We start from the raw sequence: 12465 nt of genomic DNA on the forward strand, positions 1-12465 counted from the left end.
AATAATTTGGGAGTTGATGTATATTGATGTGAAGATGGAGTTTGGCTTGACATAAGTATGAGGTTTGAATGTTAAAGTATATGTATTAAAGTGCTAAGTGAGTTGTAGTCACTCTTATATCTAAATGTATCCTACCTGTCCCGTAGCCTACATTACAACCAAATAAAGTCCTAATTGATCCTAGATTGAATGAGCTCGATTAGTGGAGTAGTACACTACGGGCAAGCTTATGGTGCATCTTTTGTGGCATATGAATGTTATTTCTGAGAGTGAGTGTATTCTTTCTATCTTGAGTTCCTAAAGTGTTCTTAAATTTTATTATGTGGAACTACTCTCTTTTGTTGTGTGAGGGCACTTGATTCATGAAGGAAATGTAATGTCAGTGACCTCTATGTTAGAGTAAGTAGGTGAGTTGTGAATAATGCATGGTACTTGTGAGTCAAATCTTGAGGTGAAGATGTTACGCTTTTGTGCTTAGTCTATTTTAAATACTCTTGGTGTGATGAGTTAGGAAAATTGTTGAAAAAGGCCGTGTCTAAAAAAAAAAGTGTAGTTTGATTGCTCGAGGACGAGCAATGGTTTAAGTGTGGGGTGTTGATGATAGGCTATAATTACGTATTTTAGTCGATTATTACACTCTAATTTACTGCACTTTAGTTGAGTTTGCGCTTTAATCGCTAGTGTTTTGCACTAATTGTGTGTTTTATGCCTTGTAGGTGTGATTCCGAGCTATATAGATGTTATGAAACGAATTTAAGTGGTTTGGAGCTTTGAAGTCTGAGTAAGAGCTCAAGGAATTAAGCCGGGATCGTGTTCGGGGATCAACGGATGATAAAACAACAAAACAAAAACTCGAAGAGGCATATTGCGTACTATCTAGTAAAATAGACATAACTTTTTGGTCAGAACTCCATTTGGGCTCTAGAATATATGGTTGGAAAGATAACTCAAAGCGTTACAACTTTCATGTTTTACGTTTTTCCAAATTCCAAAAGGAACAGGGTGAAAAACTGCAGTTTTGGCGCGATCGCGGCAGAGGGTAGTCGCGGACAACTGAAGAATCTGAGAGGGTGTTTGGCCGCGGTTTGACCGTGACCGCAGTGGAACCGCGGCAGGATGCGTAAATTTCAGTGACCATAGTGCAAAACACGGGATTTTAATCCCTAAACCTTATATTAAACCAAGGAAGCCGGCCAAGAAAAGGAGAGGACATATTTTTGACATAGATTTGACCTAAGGAGGCAGAGACACAATAGGAGCAAGGCTTGGAAATTCTTCTACAAGTTTTTTCTTTTCTCTTCCTATTTTTTATTGTTGGTTATGACTTTTAGTATTGTAGTTTTACATACTATTATGAATAGCTAAATTGTTATCTAGAGTTTTGATAGAACCTTTTGTAGGATAAATTCTTGTTATGTTTTTATATAATTGAGCCGTAGTATAATCTCTATTTGTTCAACTACGTTCTTATTGTAGTTAATTGAAGAGCTCTCAATTAGCTGTGCCTATTTAGTGTGCATAACTCGAGAGAGAGTGCATATTTAGGTAATTGTTGAACAACACCACTCCCAGAGTATATGAGGGATCAATAACCGAGGGTTTAAAGGCGGGATTAGGGATAACGAAGCCTTGGGTGCGATCTGAAGTGAGCTGTATCAAAAGCCAGCTAGCGTAGCTCGGGAGAGTGCGTCTAGTAAATTGTCGTGATTACTCGGGAGAGATTTACGGTAATAAGAGTGCTCATGATCGGTAGAGAATACTTAAGCGAAATTATAGAAGACATAGCGGGAAGGATTCCGACAATTGGGGAAATCATAACTCTAGACCTCCTTAATCTTGTCTCTAACTCTTAGTATCTTTAGTTGTTAATTTATTATTTTATTTTGTTAATCAATTAGATAAACACAAGAATCTAAATATCTATAAGTTAGGAACTGTTCAAGTTTGTCTTCTTGGTGATAGTGAACAGTTGTAGCTAAGCCTTAGTTCTCTGTGGGATTCGACTCCGGACTTGTAAACCGGATTATATTTGCAACGACCGCATTGTCCTTTTTATAAGGCATAGTTGGGCGTGATCAAATTTTGGCGCCGTTGCCGGGGAACTAATGGTGTAGCTGTAGGTGTACATATTGCTAGGTTACAAGTTTGAACTTTTATTTTTATTTTTTGTATTTGATTTTTTTTTGTTTTACTTGTTGATTTAAAAAAAAACATGGCATCATTGAATTATGAAATTTTTGATGTTGGTAATTCTACTTTTAATCCTCCTTACGAATATTGTGATGAAAATTACCCGTGGCAAAATTATCAAAATATTCCCGAGAGGGAGTTATGTGCACCAATTCAATCTTATGTGTGGAATGTGTGTGATATGTGTGGTGGTCAAGATGGTCACTTTCATGGTTGTGCTTATATTTCTTATCTTCCCCCAACCCCTTATTATGATGATTCTACGTTTTCTTGTGAGGATAACAGGAACAAAGAACCTAGGGAAGCTGACCTAAAGAAGATCGAAGATATGTTAAAGTGCATTATAGAACAACAAAGTAAAATACAACTGCAGGTAGAAAGGCAAGATGAAACTATTCGCAACTTAGAGGCTCAAGTGAGTCAACTAGTTGAAGCTTTTAATGCTCAATATGTCAATATTATGGATAGTAGCCGGGAGCAATTTGCATTAGAGACGGAAATTGAGGTGCTAATGGAGGGATCCAAAGTAGAACCCCAACACTCTAACCATCTAGATTTTGAGGATGCCGATGTCGTAGAGGAGATACTAGAGTCAACCAAGGATATTGAGGATACATATTTAGTTGACTCTATTGTCATTAGTGTTGAGAATGTAGACTGTCCCAATGTTCATGTAGTTGAGCGCATTGGTCCTCACTCCAAGCATTTTTCACATTGTGTTTAGATGATGATATGAAAATAGAGTCGTCCGAGCCACTTGAGGAGTCAAGGAATGAGGAACAAAGTGCTTACATTCTGGAATTCTTCTTTCCAGAAAGTCGGGATTACACACCTCATCTAAAGGCCAAGAAGTGCAGAATACTACATTATTTTATTGGGCCAGTCAGATTCGTTCCACCGCCCCATGACCATAATCATAAGCTTGAATCAAAACTTGAGGTTCAATTCATAAACTCGAGGTGGAGGCAAAAAGTGATCCGCGTCGTGCCGCGAAGTTAAATCAAGCGCTTGTTGGGAGGCAACCTAACTTTATTGCTTTCTTTTATTTATTTTTTATTTTTTTAATTGTATTATTTTTGTAGTGTCAATTTTTTATTTTCTAGGAGCATGGAAAGCAAAGGTATTGGAAGGATGCAACAACAAACCAAATGGTTGAAACTAAGTGTGAGGTACCCGCACAAAGGACCAAACTTGGGAGAAGTCTGAGTACCCCATGAGCTGTTAATGTTTCGGCCTTTGGCCTACCAGGGAGTCTCTTTTACCCTTTTTATTAGTTATGGTGTGCATTGGGGACAATGCACAATTTTAAGTGTGGGGTGAGAAGATTGTCTGGGTGACTTTCTATGCTATTTTAGTTGTGTTAGTTTAATTGAACAATTTTTTTTTAAATAGAAAAGATTGGACTTTTCCCGACGACGGATCTATTAGACAATTTTCTTGAGGGATTTAAGTCTAAAGAAAAAGTACAAAAAAATTTTCTATTGTTAGGTAGTGTAATAATTACCCCTTGGTTTTTCTTTAAACCATGGTTCTTTTCCAAGGGTTTTATTTGAACCGGGGTTAGTTAGTTTTTTTTGACGAGTAGGAGTCATTGTGTTGTGTTTTGAAGTGAAGCAATATCTCTTGACTTTGTTATGCCTTGAGAATAGTGAGTACTTTGGTTGTGACGCTTAGGCTCAGTTTTTGACTCTTGTAGAAGTACCTTAAATTGTATGATCTTAACTTTGCTTAACTGCTTTGACTAGAGTGTCTTCATGATCCAATCTTGAGTGAGTCATGTGCCATGTGTGTGTAAGGATTTGTTATATTCTGTGCATTGCATTTGATGCCTAGAACTTGCCCCGTGTATTTGCAAAGCGAAATAGTAGTTTTATTCAGTCTAGGAAGTGATATAGGCATATCTTTGTTGAGCCAGATATGTATATTCTACCCACCTAATTGTTATGTATCGTAGTTAACCCCTTTGAGCCTATAATCTTATTTCTTTGGCAACCACATTACAAGCCTTACCCATTTGTTTGAATTAACCATCTATTTGAACCATTGTAACCTCTCATGAGCACTTGAATTGTTTATGAACTTTGTAAAAGTTAAAGTGTGAGGTGGTTGGTTTGGCTTTTGAGTGGAACTAATGAAATAAGGAGAAAGGGTGCATTGATTTGAAAAGCAAGAGCCACTTGAATTGAAAATAAAAGAATGAAAAAAAAATAATATAGTTGTATTGTTGTGAAAAAAAAATATTCTTTGATAGTGGTGACTCTTGATATAATTGTGCTTAAATAATTTGGGAGTTGATGTATATTGATGTGAAGGTGGAGTTTGGCTTGACATAAGTATGGGGTTTGAATGTTAAAGTATATGTATTAAAGTGCTAAGTGAGTTGTAGTCACTCTTTTATCTAAATGTATCCTACCTGTCCCGTAGCCTACATTACAACCAAATAAAGTCCTAATTGATCCTAGATTGAATGAGCTCTATTAGTGGAGTAGTACACTACGGGCAAGCTTATGGTGCATCTTTTGTGGCATATGAATGTTATTTCTGAGAGTGAGTGAATTCTTTCTATCTTGAGTTCCTAAAGTGTTCTTAAATTTTATTATGTAGAACTACTCTCTTTTGTTGTGTGAGGGCACTTGATTCATGAAGGAAATGTAATGTCAGTGACCTCTATGTTAGAGTAAGTAGGTGAGTTGTGAATAATGCATGGTACTTGTGAGTCAAATCTTGAGGTGAAGATGTTACGCTTTTGTGCTTAGTCTATTTTAAATACTCTTGGTGTGATGAGTTAGGAAAATTGTTGAAAAAGGCCGTGTCTAAAAAAAAGTGTAGTTTGATTGCTCGAGGACGAGCAATGTTTTAAGTGTGGGGTGTTGATGATAGGCTATAATTACGTATTTTAGTCGATTATTACACTCTAATTTACTGCACTTTAGTTGAGTTTGCGCTTTAATCGCTAGTGTTTTGCACTAATTGTGTGTTTTATGCCTTGTAGGTGTGATTCCGAGCTATATAGATGTTATGAAACGAATTTAAGTGGTTTGGAGCTTTGAATTCTGAGTAAGAGCTCAAGGAATTAAGCCGGGATCGTGTTCGGGGATCAACGGATGATAAAACAACAAAACAAAAACTCGAAGAGATATATTGCATACTATCTAGTAAAATAGACATAACCTTTTGCGCAGAACTCCATTTGGGCTCTAGAATCTATGGTTGGAAAGATAACGCAAAGCGTTACAACTTTTATGTTTTACGTTTTTCCAAATTCCAAACGTAACAGGGTGAAAAACTGCAGTTTTGGCGCGACCGCGGCAGAGGGCAGTCGCGGACAACTGAAGAATCTGAGAGGGTGTTTGGCCGCGGTTTGACCGTGACCGCAGTGGAACCGCGGCAGGATGCGTAAATTTCAGGGACCATAGTGCAAAACACGAGATTTTAAGCCCTAAACCTTATATTAAACCAAGGAAGCCGGCCAAGAAAAGGAGAGGACATATTTTTGACATAGATTTGATCTAAGGAGGCAGAGACACAATAAGAGCAAGGCTTGGAAATTCTTCTACAAGTTTTTTCTTTTCTCTTCCTATTTTTTATTGTTGGTTATGACTTTTATTATTGTAGTTTTACATACTATTATGAATAGCTAAATTGTTATCTAGAGTTTTGATAGAACCTTTTGTAGGATAAATTCTTGTTATGTTTTTATATAATTGAGCCGTAGTATAATCTCTATTTGTTCAACTACGTTCTTATTGTAGTTAATTGAAGAGCTCTCAATTAGCTGTGCCTATTTAGTGTGCATAACTCGAGAGAGAGTGCATATTTAGGTAATTGTTGAACAACACCACTCCCAGAGTATATGAGGGATCAATAACCGAGGGTTTAAAGGCGGGATTAGGGATAACGAAGCCTTGGGTGCGATCTGAAGTGAGCTGTATCAAAAGTCAGCTAGCGTAGCTCGGGAGAGTGCGTCTAGTAAATTGTCGTGATTACTCGGGAGAGATTTACGGTAATAAGAGTGCTCATGATCGGTAGAGAATACTTAGGCGAAATTATAGAAGACATAGCGGGAAGGATTCCGACAATTGGGGAAATCATAACTCTAGACCTCCTTAATCTTGTCTCTAACTCTTAGTATCTTTAGTTGTTAATTTATTATTTTAATTTGTTAATCAATTAGTTAAACACAAGAATCTAAATATCTATAAGTTAGGAACTGTTCAAGTTTGTCTTCTTGGTGATAGTGAACAGCTGTAGCTAAGCCTTAGTTCTCTGTGGGATTCGATTCTGGACTTGTAAACCGGATTATATTTGCAACGACCGCATTGTCCTTTTTATAAGGCATAGTTGGGCGTGATCAATTTCCTTTTAGAATCTGTTAAACTTAGAGTAAATATGCTCTTGTTAATTATAATTCTCCACATAAGAACTTTCTTTATAAATCAGTTGTCACTAACTGCAAAGAATTAGCGATTATATTTAAATTTTCTACTTAATTTAAAATTTGTGTTTTGGGAGGATAGTCCCACATTGATCCTCAATTTTGTGAACATTTTTTTTCCAAGTAATTAAATTATGAGATTGTTAGTTGCTTTAGGTTTCCTATTCCATCTTGGGATTTTTAAGGGCTACCTGTAATGAACAACAACAACAATAACAAACCCAATATAATCCCACATAGTGGAGTCTGGAGAAAATAATGTATACGAAGCCGTAAATAAGAGAAAAACAAGAATCACAACAGATAGAAGCCATGTAAAAATAGCATAAATCACAACAAATAATCAGGAGACCGCAATAAAAGAAAAGATAGGTAGTCATAGAAATCTAATGCCAACAGAAAACTAACGTAGGTGCTAATACTACCGGTATGACAGGGAGAACACTAAACTAACTACCCTATTACCCTAGTCTTCGACCTCCACACCTTCATGTCAAGGGTCATGTCCTCGGTCAGCTATAATTAGTGACATAATTATGTTAAATTACTCTGTTCGTGATATTTATTGAAGAATTAACCTAAATAGCCGTTCAGCCAATTGCTTAAACTTAAAATTGCCGACTGATGTATAATATATAAATAAATCAGGTATAATATGTTATAACTGTGTATAATCAGTGTGTAATTCATGTACATCAGCTAGAAAAAGTAAATAGTGAATATGACTGGCTATTTATGTAAAAATTCATAAGTTAAACTCTTTCGAATATTATGGGCCCATATTAGATCAAAAAATTGGCCCGTAATAGGTGAATAATCTTCATCTTGTGAAAAGAATATAATGGGCCTATTGATCCAATTTATTACGGGCCAATTTTCCAATCAATATCTAAGGAATTGGTCAAAATTGTAAGACGTAGCCAGATTTACGGTTGGCTATCGAAAAATAGCCACCGATCTAAATGTAATTGATTTCTAGCTATTTTAACTTAAAATATATGGTAAATGACATAATTTCCCTTGACCTTTTTAATATACTGTAGTTACTTTTTTGCCTTTCTCTTTGTTTTTACAGCAGTTGTACGGATTTCGCTTCTTGAGAGAGCACTTTTCTTCGAATCTTGTCTGGGTTAGGTCCAATTTTCTTCAAAATTATGGGTGAGTTTTGTTTTTTATGATAATGTGTTTGAATTTTCGTTGTTATTAATGGTTCTTTAGGTTTAATTTTGATTTCCGTACCGTTAGGATTTAAATATTTGTTGTATTTTAACTTTTACGATTTTTTTCTCTGTTCATTAGTTTGTCTTACTTCTGGTAATTTTGTCACTCTGTTATTAGTTTTATATTATAATGTTGTAATCGTTGTGTAATTTATTTTTATAAGTTTTTCAAATTTTTTCTAGTCTCTGTATATTAGAGTTAATTTTGTCATGTGAATGTTTATCTTCCAGTATTTTACGGGACGTCTGCTGTGTGTGTCACTCTGGAAGAATATTATAATATAGCTGAGTTTTGTTTCATTGTAGTATATTATAATCATAGCATTTTTGTCTTGAAAACCTGACCCGAGTTTTACATCATCCAATGATACATTTTCCTTTAGTATTATTGATGGGGATTCTTTTGCCTTTCCATTTGCTTTCCTTTTTCTTCCTTCAATAGTGTCTAGTGATTCAATCTCTTGATATTCCACAGGAATTACAATTTTATTTTGCATTGTAATGTCATAAATTGGCATCTCCTGCTCTTCTGCTACTTCCGATATCAACATTACTTGCTCTTCCGGAACATATGTGTTTCTGTGCAATAATTGATGATTCTCAATTTCCATTATTGCACTACCTTCTGGTTGTTGATCTGGTATTTCTGATATTTCAACAATAAATTTGGAACCTTTATAGTATGGATCATTTTTTAAAAGCATCATACACAAGCTAAGATCTTCATCTTTTGTCACTTGTATTCCCTTAGCAGTACCTAGGTTGATATTAAGTCATACTCTTGCTTCAAACTTGTTGTTGTTTAACTCCATAACTTCAAAAATTTTACTCATGAATTCTTCAAACGAAGTCCCATCATTTATAAGGAGAAGCTTTGTTTTATGATCTAAGTACTTGAAATCTGCAGTACATTTGCCATCGAATGCGATAAGCAAGAAATTTGTATGCATCCTGTATTTAATGAAACCAAATAATAAGCTGGAGTTATAATTCGACCAAAGTATAGTAGATACAAATTAGAAACTGTCTTACCTATCTCTGTTACAATATACTTGCCTATATAGCTTTATAACTAGATTTTCCAGTATAATTATCAGTAAGCAACTAAAATAAGAAATACAACAATAGTTAAATCAGCAAACTTTGGGTAAAATATCTTTTTTGTGAACATCCTGTATAAAATACTGGACATTATAATTCCACAAGGTACATCTCTAACAAAATATACAGGAATCCAAATAATTAGATATTTAGATGTTATACTGTTAAAAAATATAACTCTAGTATAATAAGCTGGAAATAGTTGAGTTTTTCATATAAATTAAGCAAATTTCAGCTTATTATAATGGAGTTACTGGAGTCACACAAACTTCCAGTATAATATACTGGAAGTATATAAGTTTTACATATTAATTTAGAAAAGTCCAGCAAATTATACTGGCGTTATGTTCTGAAGCATTCTATATTATTTATAGGTGTTTTGAACAATGTAAATTTTATTAGTTACGATCTAAATTACAGAAAGGAAGATATTTAATACAATTTAGCACAGATTAACGCATTGAGAAAATTAGACAATAACACAGATTAAAGCATTAATTGAGAGAGTTAAATCAACAAACTTTGTGTAAACAATCTGGTTTGTGAATATCCTGTATAAAATACTGGACATTATAATTCCGCAATGTACATCTCTAGCAAAATATACAGGAACCCAAATAATTAGATATATAGAAGTTATAATGTTAAAAAATATAACTCCAGGATCAAGCTGAAAATAATTTAGTTTTTCATATATATTAAGCAAATTCCAGTTTATTATACTGCTGTTACTGCAGTCAAACATACTTCCAATATATTATACTGAAAATATCTAAGTTTTACATATTAATTTAGAAAATTCCGGCTAATTATACTGGCATTATGTTCTGAAGGATTTTGTGTTATTTTTTGTGGTTTTGAACAATGCAGATTTTAATAGTTACGATCTAAATTACAGAAAAGAAGATATTTAATACAATTAAGCACAGATTAACGCATTGAGAAAATGTGTCAAAATAACACAGATTAAAGCATTAATTGAGAGAACTTACTTCGATTTGCAGAAAATTCGAAGAATAAAAAAATTTTACTGAGAGAATTTTCTGGTTTGAATTACAAACAGAAGAATTGTAGAGAATCACAATTAAATCTGTGGTGGTAGAAGATAGATTTAATTGAGAGAGCTTACTTCGATTTTCAGTTTAAAGCCGGAAGGTTTTGCTAAAGAAGAATATAAGGTCAAGTCGCGTAAATTTAATAAACATAGTAGGGGTATTTTAGTCAATAAATTGTTACCGTGCTTAATTCGGGGCTAAATATCGTTGACTTTTGATTATGTGGCTAAATTTGATTGACCAGGTGTAAAACTGGCCATTTATAAATTTTCCGCAAGGAATTGGTATTGGGGCATTTGCATCTATACCCGCTTTTTGGGTCACGTTTTAATTTGTGTTTGCTTTGCAAAAAAAAATTGCAAGCGTACCCACTTTTTCGCGTAACTTCAGCATACGGGACTGAAATAGCAAAGGCAATCACGCAAAACTTCAACATTCTAGTAGACGGGACTGAAGTAGCAAGTGTGCTGAAATTTTTATTTGTAATTGCTGAAGTTTTTATTTTTGTAACTAGTGAACTTCAGCTCTAGAGCTAAAGTTTTTATTTGCAACTGGCGAACACTTCAGCTCTAGAGCTGAAGTTTTTATTTGCAACTGGCGAACTTCAGCTCTAGAGCTGAAGTTTTTATTTTGTAACTGGCGAACTTCAGCTCTAGAGCTGAAGTTTTTGTTTTGTAACTGGCTTATGGTTTTCATGCTTCCCAGAGGCTTTTCCAAGACAAAGCCTTTGTCATTTCTCGGAACCTTTTTCTTAATTCTACAGGGTAGTAATAGTATATTTCCTTTTACCAAAGAAACTAGATTGTCAGTTTCACAATGGTTCGATCTTATATTTCAACTGAGCATTGTAAACCTCTTCCAGATGATGTATGGATGGATATTCTGAGCAGACTAGCTTCCAGCAGATACTTCATTGGAACTTCTTAATATCTACACTACATTTTAACGACTTGTATCTCAACTGTGGCGCTGTTCCTATTATGGTTGTCCAGCAGGAAGAGATTGACGGCGGATATAACTTTAAGGAGGAGAAGGATGAGGAGAAAGAGGGCTGAAATTATTTAAAAAGTGGGTACAAGTTAAAAGTTTAAGAAAAATGGGTATAGGTTAAACGAGGGTGACCAAATAAGGTGCCCCGTGCAATTTTTACATTGGTGTTAGACTAGTTCGACCCCGCAATAGGTAAAGAATGATAGGCAAACGACCTAAGACTTCTATTTTATTAAAGAGAAATTTTCATAAAGCACTATCTTTTACTGGTAATTAGCTATCTATAGATATTATTTGATATATTACGGATTGTAGATACAGTTTCTGTTGTTATAAGATGTATTAGATGTATTTAAGCTACTGTATTCATGAATACAGTAGCAAAAATAGGCGTGAATCCGGGAAGTCCAACTAATCAGTTGTTGTATTCGAGTGTATTCGACTGTATTCATGGCGTGAAACATGGGATTACAGCTGGACAAATTATTGTATTCGACTGTATTCATGGCGTGAAAACAGAGGATTACACTGTTTTTAAGCGGAAAGTGAATCAATTAACATAATAGACTCCTAATATAACTCAACAAACTCAATTATAACACACAAATTTTGTATTTTTAGTTATAAAAAAGATTCTCAACCGAAAAATATCCCAAAAACATAGCAACCTTCAGAGAAATTATATAATACATATGAATACATAAATTATATTAATTAAAAAAAATATGAATACATTCATGGCATATAGCAAGACAGTGAATACAATGAAATACATAAAATACAGCGGGATACATTGAAATACAATGAAAAAAAAGACAACGAATACAATGAAATACATGGAATACAGCAAGATACATTGAATTACAATGAAAAAAAATAATGAATACAATGAAATACATGAAAATACAGCGTAATACATTGAAATATATTAACATAAAATCAACTTGCTCAGCTCCAAATTGAATTTCTGGACATGCTCGATAACCTTCCCAGTTTCGAATCTAATCAAAATATGTCTTCTTGCAAGCCATCCAATAAGGCATCGTCCATTGTAAACTTTACAACACAAGAATTTGATACAACATGATACATAGAATTTGAGCACAAGAGCTTGATGTAATCCCTCCACTTTAGTGAACTGATTAATCTCGTCCATTGTAAACTTTATTGTGGCTACACCATGCACAATATCAACATGTTTCAAATCTGTTTTTGTTGAAATTTGGGCAAGTTGTTTTGATTCCAATAACGTTGCATATGTTGTATTAGGAGTAGTGTTTTTGTTCGTCTCTCCCACAACTTGAAGCTGGGGAGAGGGCTGTGCATCCATGGCAGCCTATACTACACCATGTCGCCCTAGAGAGAGAGAGGAGAGAGAAGAGAGCGTGTGGTTTTTTTGACTAATGGTAGGTGATGTGGGTGAGATGAATTTTGAGATGGAGCATCGCGTTTTCAGGGAATGGGGGAAGAGAAT

The sequence above is a fragment of the Nicotiana tabacum genome, chromosome 8, assembly GCF_000715075.1.
Source record: "Nicotiana tabacum cultivar K326 chromosome 8, ASM71507v2, whole genome shotgun sequence".
NCBI lineage: Eukaryota > Viridiplantae > Streptophyta > Magnoliopsida > Solanales > Solanaceae > Nicotiana > Nicotiana tabacum.